The following is a 16,674-nucleotide window of genomic DNA, read 5'->3' on the forward strand; positions in this document are numbered from 1 at the left end:
AAGTGTTGTAATTTTTTTAAAAGAACCCACAAGTTAAAGACTTAGACACTTGCAACATCTGGCAATCTTTGTTGTGAAGGAATGATTACCTCAAATTCCTCATCTTCCACCTTTCATCTCTAAATGAGACTGATGAAACCAACTGCTGGTGAAACGTTTTCCTAGTCTTGAAGAATTTGAAGCATAGGAATGAAGCCTGGCGCTTACATACCAAACTTCACGTCTGTGCTACAGAGTCTTCAACTCCAGAACTGAGGGACCGATTACCTCACAAGATTCCCAGATATATCACTTTAAGCTGCATTACTCGATGAATCAGACTGAAAAAGCCACTGTTGGGCGAAACGTCTTCCTAATGTTCGTAAAACCACGTACAACTTACACTATATCCTCTTCACTCTTCAATCCCTGTTCACACCCCCTTCCTTTTCTCTTCTTTCTCTGTTATTTCACTGTTTCTTTCTTTCTACTTCCTGTGCTCACCGTGTGAGCTTACTCTCTCTCCCTTAGACTTCCGGAGAGTCTAGACAAAATAATTAGAAATGTATCAGTAATAGCCTGGTCTCAGACCGAGCCGCTGGGGCGCTGACCCCTGAAATCCTCTCCAGGTATAGTAACTTGAGAGAAAAGAGAGAGATAGAAAGAGAAAGAGACAAAGAGAAAAGAAAGAGGTCTCCCTTACTCCAGAACTTCCTGAGAATCTAGACACAGCAATTAGAAATACGTCTATAATGGTTCCCCATAGAAACGTTAGTGAGAGAGAGATAATCTCTCTCTCTCTCTCTCTCTCTCTCTCTCTCTCTCTCTCTCTCTCTCTCAATAAGAATCCCAGTGATTGGATACCATTATTTCGTCTGCTGATCTCCCTCAACTAATACCTCAGAGTTACAAACTACCCAGAAGCTCACTAACTCATCCCAGCCTAACTCACTACTCCCTCCACTGCTCTTTTGAGGCTCACCTACCTCTATTCTCTAGATTTCTGTTTTTTCCCTAAAAGTAGGAAAGTTTTTTCGTTAGATAGGGAAAATTGGAGGATAGATGGGATGGAAGGATTTTTTTGTCACATTCCAGACCTGGGTCCATTGTTGTTCTTATCCGGATATCTTGCGTTTGGAAGACAGACTCGCTCACTCTCCTTCCCCCCTCACACTCTCTCTCCCTCACTCTCTGGAGAACTGATTAGATAAGTACACTTTTCTGCATGAAAATAAGTATAAGACGAACGTTATCTTTAAACAGCATCATTCCCAGCAGCCGCTCCCTGGAAATCCCTTCGGGGTGCCGTCCCAGTGTCCACAGGGGCTGTTGATTAACGAGTTTTTCATACAATTTGCCCAGAAGGAGCGTATATCCAGCATTTCACTATCTGAAATGCATAGTGGTACTCATCTGGATTTGTGTGAATCACCTACCTTCACGATATCTATTGGTAACGCCAGTCAAATCTTACCTCTGTTAGCTGCAGCTAACGAAAGATGTGAGTGTGACTGAACTTACCTGGGTAATGTAACTGACCAAATTTTCCCCTAGTTTGTGGTAGGGGAAGTATATCCCGCAATCGGTGTCTTGAGTAGGCTGCTAACAATACGTAGTTATGTCCTCACTCTTTGATAGGGAGTCACTGTGGCCATTCGTTAAGCGATAGGGTGGTATGTCCCTTTGTTTGTAACACCTAAATGCATTCCGCGACACAATCTTTATCGGGATTATACCTCATTTAATACAATCGTGATTCATTTTGACACTAGTTTTCCTAGTGGAGATTGACAGTGTTTCAGAGTTTATTGCACAAAGTCACTATTTTCTTTGTTCTCAGTGGGAGATTTGAGACGTATTTACATTCTGATGTCTGAATTCAGTCTAGCTTGTCGCCCTCCCCAACTCCTTCCAGTTCATCGTCCGCACGAAGAACTATGCTGAGTTTACATCCACTTGTTGCTATTCTGCGCAATCCGAATCAACACAAGAGAGTAGGTTTCTTTGTATTTAGCTGTGGACTACAAGTCATGAGAGTCCCAACTTGTAGACCAAGTGGGGCGCAAATTCCTCGATGTGTAGTTAACCAGGAGCTCAAGCGAGGGGAGGAAGGTGTGCCTCGTGAAGCTATGGAACATACATATGTTCCTAAAAGAACATATGTATGTACCTTATGTATGTATGGTGAGGAAAGAAGAGTCCACTAGCCCCTTCCGGGAGGGCTGAGGATTGAGAGATACCCCTCTTCAAACTGGAGAATTTTCTCCCCACTCACCGCCCCCACTCAATTCCCCCCGCTCAATACCCCCACTCAATCCCCCCCCTGCTGCAGTACACTGTGGGGTGTACTGCAGCAGGTACAGTGTGTACTGCACCCGGTCCACCGTGGTGTACTGCACCAGGTACACCGTGGTGTACTGCAGCAGGTACACCACGGTGTACTGCAGCAGGTACACCACGGTGTACTGCAGCAGGTGCACCACGGTGTACTGCAGCAAGTACACCGTGGTGTACTGCAGCAGGTACACCGTGGTGTACTGCAGCAGGTACACCGTGGTGTACTGCAGCAGGTACACCGTGGTGTACTGCAGCAGGTACACCGTGGTGTACTGCAGCAGGTACACCGTGGTGTACTGCAGCAGGTACACCGTGGTGTACTGCAGCAGGTACACCGTGGTGTACTGCAGCAGGTACACCGAGGTGTACTGCAGCAAGTACACCGTGGTGTACTGCAGCAGGTACACCGTGGTGTACTGCAGCAAGTACACCGTGGTGTACTGCAGCAGGTACACCGTGGTGTACTGCAGCAAGTACACTGTGGTGTACTGCAGCAAGTACACCGTGGTGCACTGCAGCAAGTACACCGTGGTGTACTGCAGCAGGTACACTGTGGTGTACTGCAGCAAGTACACTGTGGTGTACTCCAGCAAGTACACCGTGGTGCACTGCAGCAAGTACACCGTGGTGTACTGCAGCAAGTACACTGTGGTGTACTGCAGCAAGTACACTGTGGTGTACTGCAGCAAGTACACCGTGGTGCACTGCAGCAAGTACACTGTGGTGCACTGCAGCAAGTACACCGTGGTGTGCTGCAGGGAGTACACTGTGGTGTACTGCAGCAAGTACACTGTGGTGTACTGCAGCAAGTACACCGTGGTGCACTGCAGCAAGTACACTGTGGTGTACTGCAGCAAGTACACTGTGGCGCACTACAGCAAGTACACTGATGTACTGCAGGTAGTACACTGTGTACTGCAGGTAGTACACTGTTGTGTACTGCAGCATGTGCACTGTAGCGTACTGCAGCAAGTACACTGTGGTGTACTGCAGGTAGTACACTGTGATATACAGCAGCAAGTACATTGTGGTGTACTGCAGTAAGTACACTGTGATGTACTGCAGCCAGTGAACTGTGTACTACAGCCAGTACATTGTGGTGTACTGCAGGTAGTACATTGTGGTGTACTACAGCAAGTACACTGTGTACTGCAGGTAGTACACTGTGTTGTACTGCAGCAAGTACACTGTGATGTACTGCAGGTAGTACACTGTGTACTGCAGGTAGTACACTGTGCTACACTGTGGTATACTGCAGCATGTGCACTGTGATGTACTGCACCAAGTACACTGTGATGTACTGCAGCAAGTGCACTGTGATGTACTGCAGCAAGTACACTGTGGTGTACTGCAGTAAGTACACTGTGGTGTACTGCAGGTAGTACACTGTGGTGTACTGCAAGTACACTGTGATGTACTGCAGCAAGTACACTGTGATGTACTGCAGGAAGTACACTGTGGTGTGCTTCAGCAAGTACACTGTGGTGTACTACAGCATGTACACTGTGGTGTACTGCAGCAAGTACACTGTGGTGTACTGCAGGTAGTACACCGTGGTGTACTTCAGGTAGTACACTGTGGTGTACTGCAGCAAGTACACTGTGTACTACAGCAAGTACACTGTGGTGTACTGCAGGTAGTACACTGTGGTGTACTGCAGGTAGTACACTGTGGTGTACTGCAGGTAGTACACTGTGGTGTACTGCAGGTAGTACACTGTGGTGTACTGCAGGTAGTACACTGTGGTGTACTGCAGGTAGTACACTGTGGTGTACTGCAGGTATTACACTGTGGTGTACTGCAGGTAGTACACTGTGGTGTACTGCAGGTAGTACACTCTGGGGTTCTTTAAGTACACTCATTCTCATCTTCCTCACTGTCCTCTTCCCTGTCCTCTTCCCTATTCTCCTGTTCCCGATCCTCCTATTCCGGATCCTCCTGATCCTCCTTCCTCTTCTCCTGCAAAAGCTCCTCCCTATCCTCTCTATCCTTCTCTTCCCTATTCTACTCTTTCGTATCCTCTTCCCTATTCTCAACTCTCGTATCTTGCTTCCTATCCTCTTCCGTATCTTCCTTTCTATCATCCTTCATCTCCCTATCCTCTTCCGCATCTTCCTTCCTATCCACCTCCATCTCCCTATCCACCTATCTTCCCTATTCTCCTCTTTCTTATCTTCCTATCTTCCTCCTCCCTATTATTCTCTCCCTTGTCTTAAGACTTTTCTTCATCCTGTCCATATACTTCCCTTTTCCCCTGCCCAGACCCGTGTGGGGGAATCTAGCGGCGGGGATACTTCCCCGTGTGATTGATAACGAGTTTGTAAATCAGAGTAAACAACCCAGGAGAAAAATTCCCCGTTCCAGGAATTTTCCCTTCACTGGCAGACGTTTTTCCCCTAGCTTCTGCTTTCCTTAAATCCAGAGCTTTTAAAACTATTTCTAATTGCTTCGTTGGCTCTTATAAAAGAGCGTCTTAGAGCTTGTGCTCTCTAACGGGATTTACAGCTCTTGGTATTATTTCTCTTCGTCAACAGAAGAGGTGAACGAAGGGAGAGAAACATAGGGACAATGTGTGCTGGAATGATCCGCTATATTCCTGGAAAGTTGTCCAGTTGGGGACAAACTTGACTCTCTAAAACCCATTTGTTGCGCTTTGAGGAGAAAACTTTTGCAGTGTTCTGGATTGCCAACAGCACCAGTAGCACCAGCAGCAGTACCAGTAATACCAGTAACAGTAGCACCAGCAGCAGTACCAGTAATACCAGTAACAGTAGCACCAGCAGCAGTACCAGTAATACCAGTAACAGCACCAGCAGCACCAGTAGCACCAGCAGCAGTACCAGTAATACCAGTAACAGTAGCACCAGCAGCAGTACCAGTAATACCAGTAACAGTAGCACCAGCAGCAGTAGCAGCAGCACCAGTAGCACCAGTAACACCAGTAGCAGTAGCACAAGCAGTAGTAGTAGCAGCAGTAGCAGCACCAGTAGCATCAGAAGCACCAGAAACACCAGTAGCAGTAGTAGCACCAGCAGCACCAGTAGCATCAGTAGCAGTACCAGTAACACCAGAAGCACCAGTAGCAGTAGCACCAGCAGCACCCGTAGCACCAGCAGTAGCAGTAGCAGCAGCAGGAGCACCAGCAGCCCAAGTAGCAGCAGTAGTAATAACACTGGTAGCACCAACAGCACAGCACCAGTAGAACCAGTATAATTACCATCACCAGTACCATCACCAGTACCAGGCGTCCACTACCAACAACAACTATCACCAAACACAGCCAACAGTCACTTCAACAACTACCGAAAACCACAAGCACCACCAACCACTATCCACAACCACAACTACCCACAACCACCACAACTCACAACCACCACTACCCACAACCATCACTACCGACAACTACCACAACCACTACCCGCAACTACCACTACCAACAACCATCACTACCCCCAACTACCACTTTCCACGACCACTACCCACAACTACCGCTACCCACGACCACCACTACCCACAACCACCACTACCCACAACCACTACCCACAACTACCACAACCACCACTACCCACGACCACCACTACCCACAACCACCGCTACCCACAATTACCACTACCTACAACTACCAGTACATACAACCACTACCCACAAGCACCACTGCCTTGGAGGAACACTAACTTGGAGGAACACTACCTTGGGTGAACACTACCTTGGGTGAACACTACCTTGGGGGAACACTACCTTGGGGGAACACTACCTTGGGGGAACACTACCTTGTGGGAACGCTACCTTGGGGGAGCACTACCTTGGGGGAACACTACCTTGGGGGAACACTACCTTGGGGGAACACTACCTTGTGGGAACGCTACCTTGGAGGAACACTAACTTGGAGGAACACTACCTTGGGTGAACACTACCTTGGGTGAACACTACCTTGGGGGAACACTACCTTGGGGGAACACTACCTTGGGGGAACGCTACCTTGGGGGAACGCTACCTTGGGGGAATGCTGCCTTGGGGAACGCTACCTTGGGGGAATACTACCTTGGGGTAATACTACCTTGGGGGAATACTACCTTTGGGGAACGCTGCCTTGGGGGAACGCTACCTTGGGGGAACGCTACCTTGGGGGAACGCTACCTTGGGGGAATACTACCTTTGGGGAATACTACCTTTGGGGAACGCTGCCTTGGGGGAACGCTACCTTGGGGGAATACTACCTTGGGGAATACTACCTTGGGGGAATACTACCTTTAGGGAACGCTGCCTTGGGGGAACGCTACCTTCTAGAAACAATTCCTTGGAGAAACACTGCCTTGGAGGAACACTGCCTTGGGGGAACACTGCCTTCTAGATACAATACCTTGGGGGAACACTGCCTTGGGGGAACACTGTCTTGGGGGAACACTGCCTTGGGGGAACACTGCCCTGGGGGAACACTGCCTCGGAGGAACACTGCCTCGGAGGAACACTGCCTCGGAGGAACACTGCCCTGGGGGAACACTGCCCTGGGGGAACACTGCCCTGGGGGAACACTGCCCTGGGGGAACACTGCCCTGGTGGAACACTGCCCTGGGGGAACACTGCCATGGAGGAACATTACCTTTTAGAAACAATACCTTGGGGGAACACTGCCTTGAGGAAACACTGCCTTGGGGGAACACTGCCTTGGGCGAACACTGCCCTGGGGGAACACTGCCCTGGGGGAACACTGCCCTGGGGGAACACTGGCCAGGGGGAACACTGCCCTGGGGGAACACTGCCCTGGGGGAACACTGCCCTGGGGGAACACTGCCCTGGGGGAACACTGCCCTGGGGGAACACTGCCCAGGGGGAACATTACCTTCTAGAAACAATACCTTGGGGGAACACTGCCTTGAGGAAACACTGCCCTGGGGGAACACTGCCCTGGAGGAACACTGCCCTGGGGGAACACTGTCATGGGGGAACACTGCCATGGGGGAACACTGCCATGGGGGAACACTGCCATGGGGGAACACTGCCATGGGGGAACACTGCCATGGGGGAACACTGCCTTGAGGAAACACTGCCATGGGGGAACACTGCCATAGGGGAACACTGCCATAGGGGAACACTGCCATGGGGGAACACTGCCATGGGGGAACACTGCCATGGGGGAACACTGCCATGGGGGAACAGTGTTACTATACAAGGAATACCATAGTATTAATGCTGGTACTACAATGGTACATTGGTACAACACGTATTACACTGGTACTAATTATATTTAAATCCAGAGAGAGACAGATAGACAGACAGAGGTAGAGAGAATGGTAGAGACAGAGATACAGAGACAGAGATACAAATACAGAGATACAGAGACAGATACAGAGACAGAGATACAGATACAGAGATACAGAAAGATAAAGAGACAGATACAGATACAGAGATACAGAGACAGAGATACAGAGATACAGAGACAGATACAGATTCAGAGATACAGAGACAGAGATACAGAGACAGAGATACAGAGAAACAGATACAGAGAAACAGATACAGAGAAACAGATACAGAGAAACAGATACAGAGAAACAGATACAGAGATACAGAGACAGAGATACAGAGAGATACAGAGACAGAGATACAGAGACAGAGATACAGAGAAACAGAGATACAGAGAAACAGAGATACAGAGACAGAGATACAGAGAAACAGAGATACAGAGAAACAGAGATACAGAGACAGAGATACAGAGAAACAGAGATACAGAGACAGAGATACAGAGAAACAGAGATACAGAGATACTGAGATACAGAGACAGAGATACAGAGAAACAGAGATACAGAGAAACAGAGATACAGAGACAGAGATACAGAGAAACAGAGATACAGAGACAGAGATACAGAGATACTGAGATACAGAGACAGAGATACAGAGAAACAGAGATACAGAGATACTGAGATACAGAGATACTGAGATACAGAGACAGAGATACAGAGAAACAGAGATACAGAGAAACAGAGATACAGAGACAGAGATATAGAGAAACAGAGATACAGAGACAGAGATACAGAGAAACAGAGATACAGAGATACTGAGATACAGAGACAGAGATAGAGAAACAGAGATACAGAGATACTGAGATACAGAGACAGAGATACAGAGATAGAGAGACAGATATAGAGATACAGCGAGAGAGATACAGAGACAGATACAAAGAGATATATATATATATATAGAGAGAGAGAGAGAGATAAAGACTAGGTTGGGACCACATTTGAGAAGGAAAGAAAAAAGGCATAATGGAGCGTAAAAAAATAAACGAAAAAAAAAAAACCGAAAGCGACGGGGAAACTGGAGAATAAACTGATGAAGAAGAAACAGAAATGAAAAAAAAACAAATTGTATAGAAACTTCCCTTAACAAGAAAAAAAACTTAAACCAATCCAAAAAAAAGAAAAAACCCAACTGAAAAAGTCTGAAAAATCAATTTCGAAAATGTTGACTTAACGAGCAGAATCTGAGAGACTTAAGACTTTCTTTACTAAGTCAGACTTTTTATTATTAATGAAAGTCAGACTTTGCTACCTGGTGACTCTGGTGGCTTGGTATACTACCTGGTGACTCTGGTGGCTTGGTATACTACCTGGTGACTCTGGTGGCTTGGTATACTACCTGGTGACTCTGGTGGCTTGGTATACTACCTGGTGACTCTGGTGGCTTGGTATACTACCTGGTGACTCTGGTGGCTTGGTATACTACATGGTGACTCTGGTGGCTTGGTATACTACCTGGTGACTCTGGTGGCTTGGTATGTTACCTGGTGACTCTGGTGGCTTGGTATACTACCTGGTGACTCTGGTGGCTTGGTATGTTACCTGGTGACTCTGGTGGCTTGGTATACTACCTGGTGACTCTGGTGGCTTGGTATACTACCTGGTGACTCTGGTGGCTTGGTATACTACCTGGTGACTCTGGTGGCTTGGTATACTACCTGGTGACTCTGGTTGCTTGGTATGCTGCCTGGTGACTCTGGTGGCTTGGTATACTACCTGGTGACTCTGGTGGCTTGGTATACTACCTGGTGACTCTGGTGGCTTGGTATGTTACCTGGTGACTCTGGTGGCTTGGTATACTACCTGGTGACTCTGGTGGCTTGGTATGTTACCTGGTGACTCTGGTGGCTTGGTATACTACCTGGTGACTCTGGTGGCTTGGTATACTACCTGGTGACTCTGGTGGCTTGGTATACTACATGGTGACTCTGGTGGCTTGGTATACTACCTGGTGACTCTGGTGGCTTGGTATGTTACCTGGTGACTCTGGTGGCTTGGTATACTACCTGGTGACTCTGGTGGCTTGGTATGTTACCTGGTGACTCTGGTGGCTTGGTATACTACCTGGTGACTCTGGTGGCTTGGTATACTACCTGGTGACTCTGGTGGCTTGGTATACTACCTGGTGACTCTGGTGGCTTGGTATACTACCTGGTGACTCTGGTTGCTTGGTATGCTGCCTGGTGACTCTGGTGGCTTGGTATACTACCTGGTGACTCTGGTGGCTTGGTATACTACCTGGTGACTCTGGTGGCTTGGTATGTTACCTGGTGACTCTGGTGGCTTGGTATACTACCTGGTGACTCTGGTGGCTTGGTATGTTACCTGGTGACTCTGGTGGCTTGGTATACTACCTGGTGACTCTGGTGGCTTGGTATACTACCTGGTGACTCTGGTGGCTTGGTATGCTACCTGGTGACTCTGGTTGCTTGGTATGCTGCCTGGTGACTCTGGTGGCTTGGTATACTACCTGGTGACTCTGGTGGCTTGGTATACTACCTGGTGACTCTGGTGGCTTGGTATACTACCTGGTGACTCTGGTGGCTTGGTATACTACCTGGTGACTCTGGTCGCTTGGTATGCTGCCTGGTGACTCTGGTGGCTTGGTATACTACCTGGTGACTCTCGTGGCTTGGTATACTACCTGGTGACTCTGGTGGCTTGGTATACTACCTGGTGACTCTGGTGGCTTGGTATACTACCTGGTGACTCTGGTGGCTTGGTATACTACCTGCTGACTCTGGTGGCTTGGTATGCTACCTGGTGACTCTGGTGGCTTGGTATGCTGCCTGGTGACTCTGGTGGCTTGGTATACTACCTGGTGACTCTGGTGGCTTGGTATACTACCTGGTGACTCTGGTGGCTTGGTATACTACCTGGTGACTCTGGTGGCTTGGTATACTACCTGGTGACTCTGGTGGCTTGGTATACTACCTGGTGACTCTGGAGGCTTGGTATACTACCTGGTGACTCTGGAGGCTTGGTATACTACCTGGTGACTCTGGAGGCTTGGTATACTACCTGGTGACTCTGGTGGCTTGGTATGCTACCTGGTGACTCTGGTGGCTTGGTATGCTACCTGGTGACTCTGGTGGCTTGGTATACTACCTGGTGACTCTGGTGGCTTGGTATACTACCTGGTGACTCTGGTGGCTTGGTATACTACCTGGTGACTCTGGTGGCTTGGTATACTACCTGGTGACTCTGGTGGCTTGGTATACTACCTGGTGACTCTGGTGGCTTGGTATACTACCTGGTGACTCTGGTGGCTTGGTATACTACCTGGTGACTCTGGTGGCTTGGTATACTACCTGGTGACTCTGGTGGCTTGGTATACTACCTGGTGACTCTGGTGGCTTGGTATACTACCTGGTGACTCTGGTGGCTTGGTATACTGCCTGGTGACTCTGGTGGTTTGGTATGCTACCTGGTGACTCTGGTGGCTTGGTATGCTACCTGGTGACTCTGGTGGCTTGGTATGCTACCTGGTGACTCTGGTGGCTTGGTATACTACCTGGTGACTCTGGTGGCTTGGTATGCTACCTGGTGACTCTGGTGGCTTGGTATACTACCTGGTGACTCTGGTGGCTTGGTATACTACCTGGTGACTCTGGTGGCTTGGTATACTACCTGGTGACTCTGGTGGCTTGGTATACTACTTTGTGACTCTGGTGGCTTGGTATACTACATGGTGACTCTGGTGGCTTGGTATACTACCTGGTGACTCTGGTGGCTTGGTATACTACCTGGTGACTCTGGTGGCTTGGTATACTACCTGGTGACTCTGGTGGCTTGGTATACTACCTGGTGACTCTGGTGGCTTGGTATACTACCTGGTGACTCTGGTGGCTTGGTATGTTACCTGGTGACTCTGGTGGCTTGGTATGTTACCTGGTGACTCTGGTGGCTTGGTATGCTACCTGGTGACTCTGGTGGCTCGGTATGCTACCTGGTGACTCTGGTGGCTCGGTATGCTACCTGGTGACTCTGGTGGCTCGGTATACTACCTGGTGACTCTCGTGGCTCGGTATACTACCTGGTGACTCTCGTGGCTCGGTATGCTACCTGGTGACTCTCGTGGCTTGGCATGCTACCTGGTGACTCTGGTGGCTTGGCATGCTACCTGGTGACTCTGGTGGCTTGGCATACTACCTGGTGACTCTGGTGGCTTGGTATACTACCTGGTGACTCTGGTTGCTTGGTATACTACCTGGTGACTCTGGTGGCTTGGTATACTACCTGGTGACTCTGGTGGCTTGGTATACTACCTGGTGACTCTGGTGGCTTGGTACACTACCTGGTGACTCTGGTGGCTTGGTATACTACCTGGTGACTCTGGTGGCTTGGTACACTACCTGGTGACTCTGGTGGCTTGGTACACTACCTGGTGACTCTGGTGGCTTGGTACACTACCTGGTGACTCTGGTGGCTTGGTACACTACCTGGTGACTCTGGTGGCTTGGTACGCTACCTGGTGACTCTTTTGGCTTGGTACGCTACCTGGTGACTCTGGTGGCTTGGTATGCTACCTGGTGACTCTGGTGGCTTGGTATACTACCTGGTGACTCTGGTGGCTTGGTATGCTACCTGGTGACTCTGGTGGCTTGGTATGCTACCTGGTGACTCTGGTGGCTTGGTATGCTACCTGGTGACTCTGGTGGCTTGGTATGCTACCTGGTGACTCTGGTGGCTTGGTATACTACCTGGTGACTCTGGTGGCTTGGTATACTACCTGGTGACTCTGGTGGCTTGGTATACTACCTGGTGACTCTGGTGGCTTGGTATACTACCTGGTGACTCTGGTGGCTTGGTATACTACCTGGTGACTCTGGTGGCTTGGTATACTACCTGGTGACTCTGGTGGCTTGGTATACTACCTGGTGACTCTGGTGGCTTGGTATACTACCTGGTGACTCTGGTGGCTTGGTATACTACCTGGTGACTCTGGTGGCTTGGTATACTACCTGGTGACTCTGGTGGCTTGGTATGTTACCTGGTGACTCTGGTGGCTTGGTATACTACCTGGTGACTCTGGTGGCTTGGTATACTACCTGGTGACTCTGGTGGCTTGGTATACTACCTGGTGACTCTGGTGGCTTGGTATGCTGCCTGGTGACTCTGGTGGCTTGGTATACTACCTGGTGACTCTGGTGGCTTGGTATACTACCTGGTGACTCTGGTGGCTTGGTATACTACCTGGTGACTCTGGTGGCTTGGTATACTACCTGGTGACTCTGGTGGCTTGGTATACTACCTGGTGACTCTGGTGGCTTGGTATGCTGCCTGGTGACTACCTGGTGACTCTGGTGGCTTGGTATACTACCTGGTGACTCTGGTGGCTTGGTATACTACCTGGTGACTCTGGTGGCTTGGTATACTACCTGGTGACTCTGGAGGCTTGGTATACTACCTGGTGACTCTGGTGGCTTGGTATGCTACCTGGTGACTCTGGTGGCTTGGTATGCTACCTGGTGACTCTGGTGGCTTGGTATGCTACCTGGTGACTCTGGTGGCTTGGTATACTACCTGGTGACTCTGGTGGCTTGGTATACTACCTGGTGACTCTGGTGGCTTGGTATACTACCTGGTGACTCTGGTGGCTTGGTATACTACCTGGTGACTCTGGTGGCTTGGTATACTACCTGGTGACTCTGGTGGCTTGGTATACTACCTGGTGACTCTGGTGGCTTGGTATACTACCTGGTGACTCTGGTGGCTTGGTATACTACCTGGTGACTCTGGTGGCTTGGTATACTATCTGGTGACTCTGGTGGCTTGGTATACTACCTGGTGACTCTGGTGGCTTGGTATACTACCTGGTGACTCTGGTGGCTTGGTATACTACCTGGTGACTCTGGTGGCTTGGTATACTACCTGGTGACTCTGGTGGCTTGGTATACTACCTGGTGACTCTGGTGGCTTGGTATACTGCCTGGTGACTCTGGTGGCTTGGTATACTGCCTGGTGACTCTGGTGGCTTGGTATGCTACCTGGTGACTCTGGTGGCTTGGTATACTACCTGGTGACTCTGGTGGCTTGGTATGCCACCTGGTGACTCTGGTGGCTTGGTATGCCACCTGGTGACTCTGGTGGCTTGGTATGCTACCTGGTGACTCTGGTGGCTTGGTATACTACCTGGTGACTCTGGTGGCTTGGTATACTACCTGGTGACTCTGGTGGCTTGGTATACTACCTGGTGACTCTGGTGGCTTGGTATACTACTTTGTGACTCTGGTGGCTTGGTATACATGGTGACTCTGGTGGCTTGGAATACTACCTGGTGACTCTGGTGGCTTGGTATACTACCTGGTGACTCTGGTGGCTTGGTATACTACCTGGTGACTCTGGTGGCTTGGTATACTACCTGGTGACTCTGGTGGCTTGGTATGTTAACTGGTGACTCTGGTGGCTTGGTATGTTACCTGGTGACTCTGGTGGCTTGGTATGCTACCTGGTGACTCTGGTGGCTCGGTATGCTACCTGGTGACTCTGGTGGCTCGGTATACTACCTGGTGACTCTCGTGGCTCGGTATACTACCTGGTGACTCTCGTGGCTCGGTATACTACCTGGTGACTCTGGTGGCTTGGCATGCTACCTGGTGACTCTGGTGGCTTGGCATACTACCTGGTGACTCTGGTGGCTTGGTATACTACCTGGTGACTCTGGTGGCTTGGTATACTACCTGGTGACTCTCGTGGCTTGGTATACTACCTGGTGACTCTGGTGGCTTGGTATACTACCTGGTGACTCTGGTGGCTTGGTATGCTACCTGGTGACTCTGGTGGCTTGGTATACTACCTGGTGACTCTGGTGGCTTGGGATGCTACCTGGTGACTCTGGTGGCTTGGGATGCTACCTGGTGACTCTGGTGGCTTGGGATGCTACCTGTTGACTCTGGTGGCTTGGTATACTACCTGGTGACTCTGGTGGCTTGGTATACTACCTGGTGACTCTGGTGGCTTGGTATACTACCTGGTGACTCTGGTGGCTTGGTATGCTACCTCGTGACTCTGGTGGCTTGGTATGCTACCTGGTGACTCTGGTGGCTCGGTATGCTACCTGGGGACTCTGGTGGCTCGGTATGTTACCTGGTGACTCTGGTGGCTCGGTATGCTACCTGGTGACTCTGGTGGCTTGGTATGCTACCTGGTGACTCTGGTGGCTTGGTATGCTACCTGGTGACTCTGGTGCCTTGGTATGCTACCTGGTGACTCTGGTGGCTTGGTATGCTACCTGGTGACTCTGGTGGCTTGGTATGCTACCTGGTGACTCTGGTGCCTTGGTATGCTACCTGGTGACTCTGGTGCCTTGGTATGATACCTGGTGACTCTGGTGCCTTGGTATGATACCTGGTGACTCTGGTGCCTTGGTATGATACCTGGTGACTCTGGTGCCTTGGTATGATACCTGGTGACTCTGGTGCCTTGGTATGATACCTGGTGACTCTGGTGCCTTGGTATGCTACCTGGTGACTCTGGTGCCTTGGTATGCTACCTGGTGACTCTGGTGGCTTGGTATACTACCTGGTGACTCTCGTGGCTTGGTATACTACCTGGTGACTCTGGTGGCTTGGTATACTACCGGGTGACTCTCGTGGCTTGGTATACTACCTGGTGACTCTAGTGGCTTGGTATACTACCTGGTAACTCGTGGCTTGGTATACTACCTGGTGACTCTCGTGGCTTGGTATACTACCTGGTGACTCTGGTGGCTTGGTATACTACCTGGTGACTCTCGTGGCTTTGTATACTACCTGGTGACTCTGGTGGCTTGGTATGCTACCTGGTGACTCTCGTGGCTTGGTATGCTACCTGGTGACTCTCGTGGCTTGGTATGCTACCTGGTGACTCTGGTGGCTTGGTATGTTACCTGGTGACTCTGGTGGCTTGGTATACTACCTGGTGACTCTGGTGGCTTGGTATGCTACCTGGTGTCTCGGGTGGCTTGGTATGCTACCTGGTGACTCTGGTGGCTTGGTATGCTACCTGGTGACTCTGGTGGCTTGGTATACTACCTGGTGACTCTGGTGGCTTGGTATACTACCTGGTGACTCTGGTGGCTTGGTATACTACCTGGTGACTCTGGTGGCTTGGTATACTACATGGTGACTCTGGTGGCTTGGTATACTACCTGGTGACTCTGGTGGCTTGGTATGTTACCTGGTGACTCTGGTGGCTTGGTATGTTACCTGGTGACTCTGGTGGCTTGGTATGTTACCTGGTGACTCTGGTGGCTTGGTATGCTACCTGGTGACTCTGGTGGCTCGGTATGCTACCTGGTGACTCTGGTGGCTCGGTATTCTACCTGGTGACTCTAGTGGCTCGGTATTCTACCTGGTGACTCTAGTGGCTCGGTATACTACCTGGTGACTCTAGTGGCTTGGTATACTACCTGGTGACTCTGGTGGCTTGGTATACTACCTGGTGACTCTGGTGGCTTGGCATACTACCTGGTGACTCTGGTGGCTTGGTATACTACCTGGTGACTCTGGTGGCTTGGTATACTACCTGGTGACTCTGGTGGCTTGGTATACTACCTGGTGACTCTGGTGGCTTGGTATACTACCTGGTGACTCTGGTGGCTTGGTATACTACCTGGTGACTCTGGTGGCTTGGTATACTACCTGGTGACTCTGGTGGCTTGGTATACTACCTGGTGACTCTGGTGGCTTGGTATACTACCTGGTGACTCTGGTGGCTTGGTATACTACCTGGTGACTCTGATTGCTTGGTATACTACCTGGTGACTCTGATTGCTTGGTATACTACCTGGTGACTCTGGTTGCTTGGTATACTACCTGGTGACTCTGGTTGCTTGGTATACTACCTGGTGACTCTGGTTGCTTGGTATACTACCTGGTGACTCTGGTTGCTTGGTATACTACCTGGTGACTCTGGTTGCTTGGTATACTACCTGGTGACTCTGGTTGCTTGGTATACTACCTGGTGACTCTGGTTGCTTGGTATACTACCTGGTGACTCTGATTGCTTGGTATACTACCTGGTGACTCTGATTGCTTGGTATACTACCTGGTGACTCTGGTTGCTTGGTATACTACCTGGT

The sequence above is a fragment of the Cherax quadricarinatus genome, chromosome 99 (assembly GCF_038502225.1).
Source record: "Cherax quadricarinatus isolate ZL_2023a chromosome 99, ASM3850222v1, whole genome shotgun sequence".
NCBI classification, from domain to species: domain Eukaryota; kingdom Metazoa; phylum Arthropoda; class Malacostraca; order Decapoda; family Parastacidae; genus Cherax; species Cherax quadricarinatus.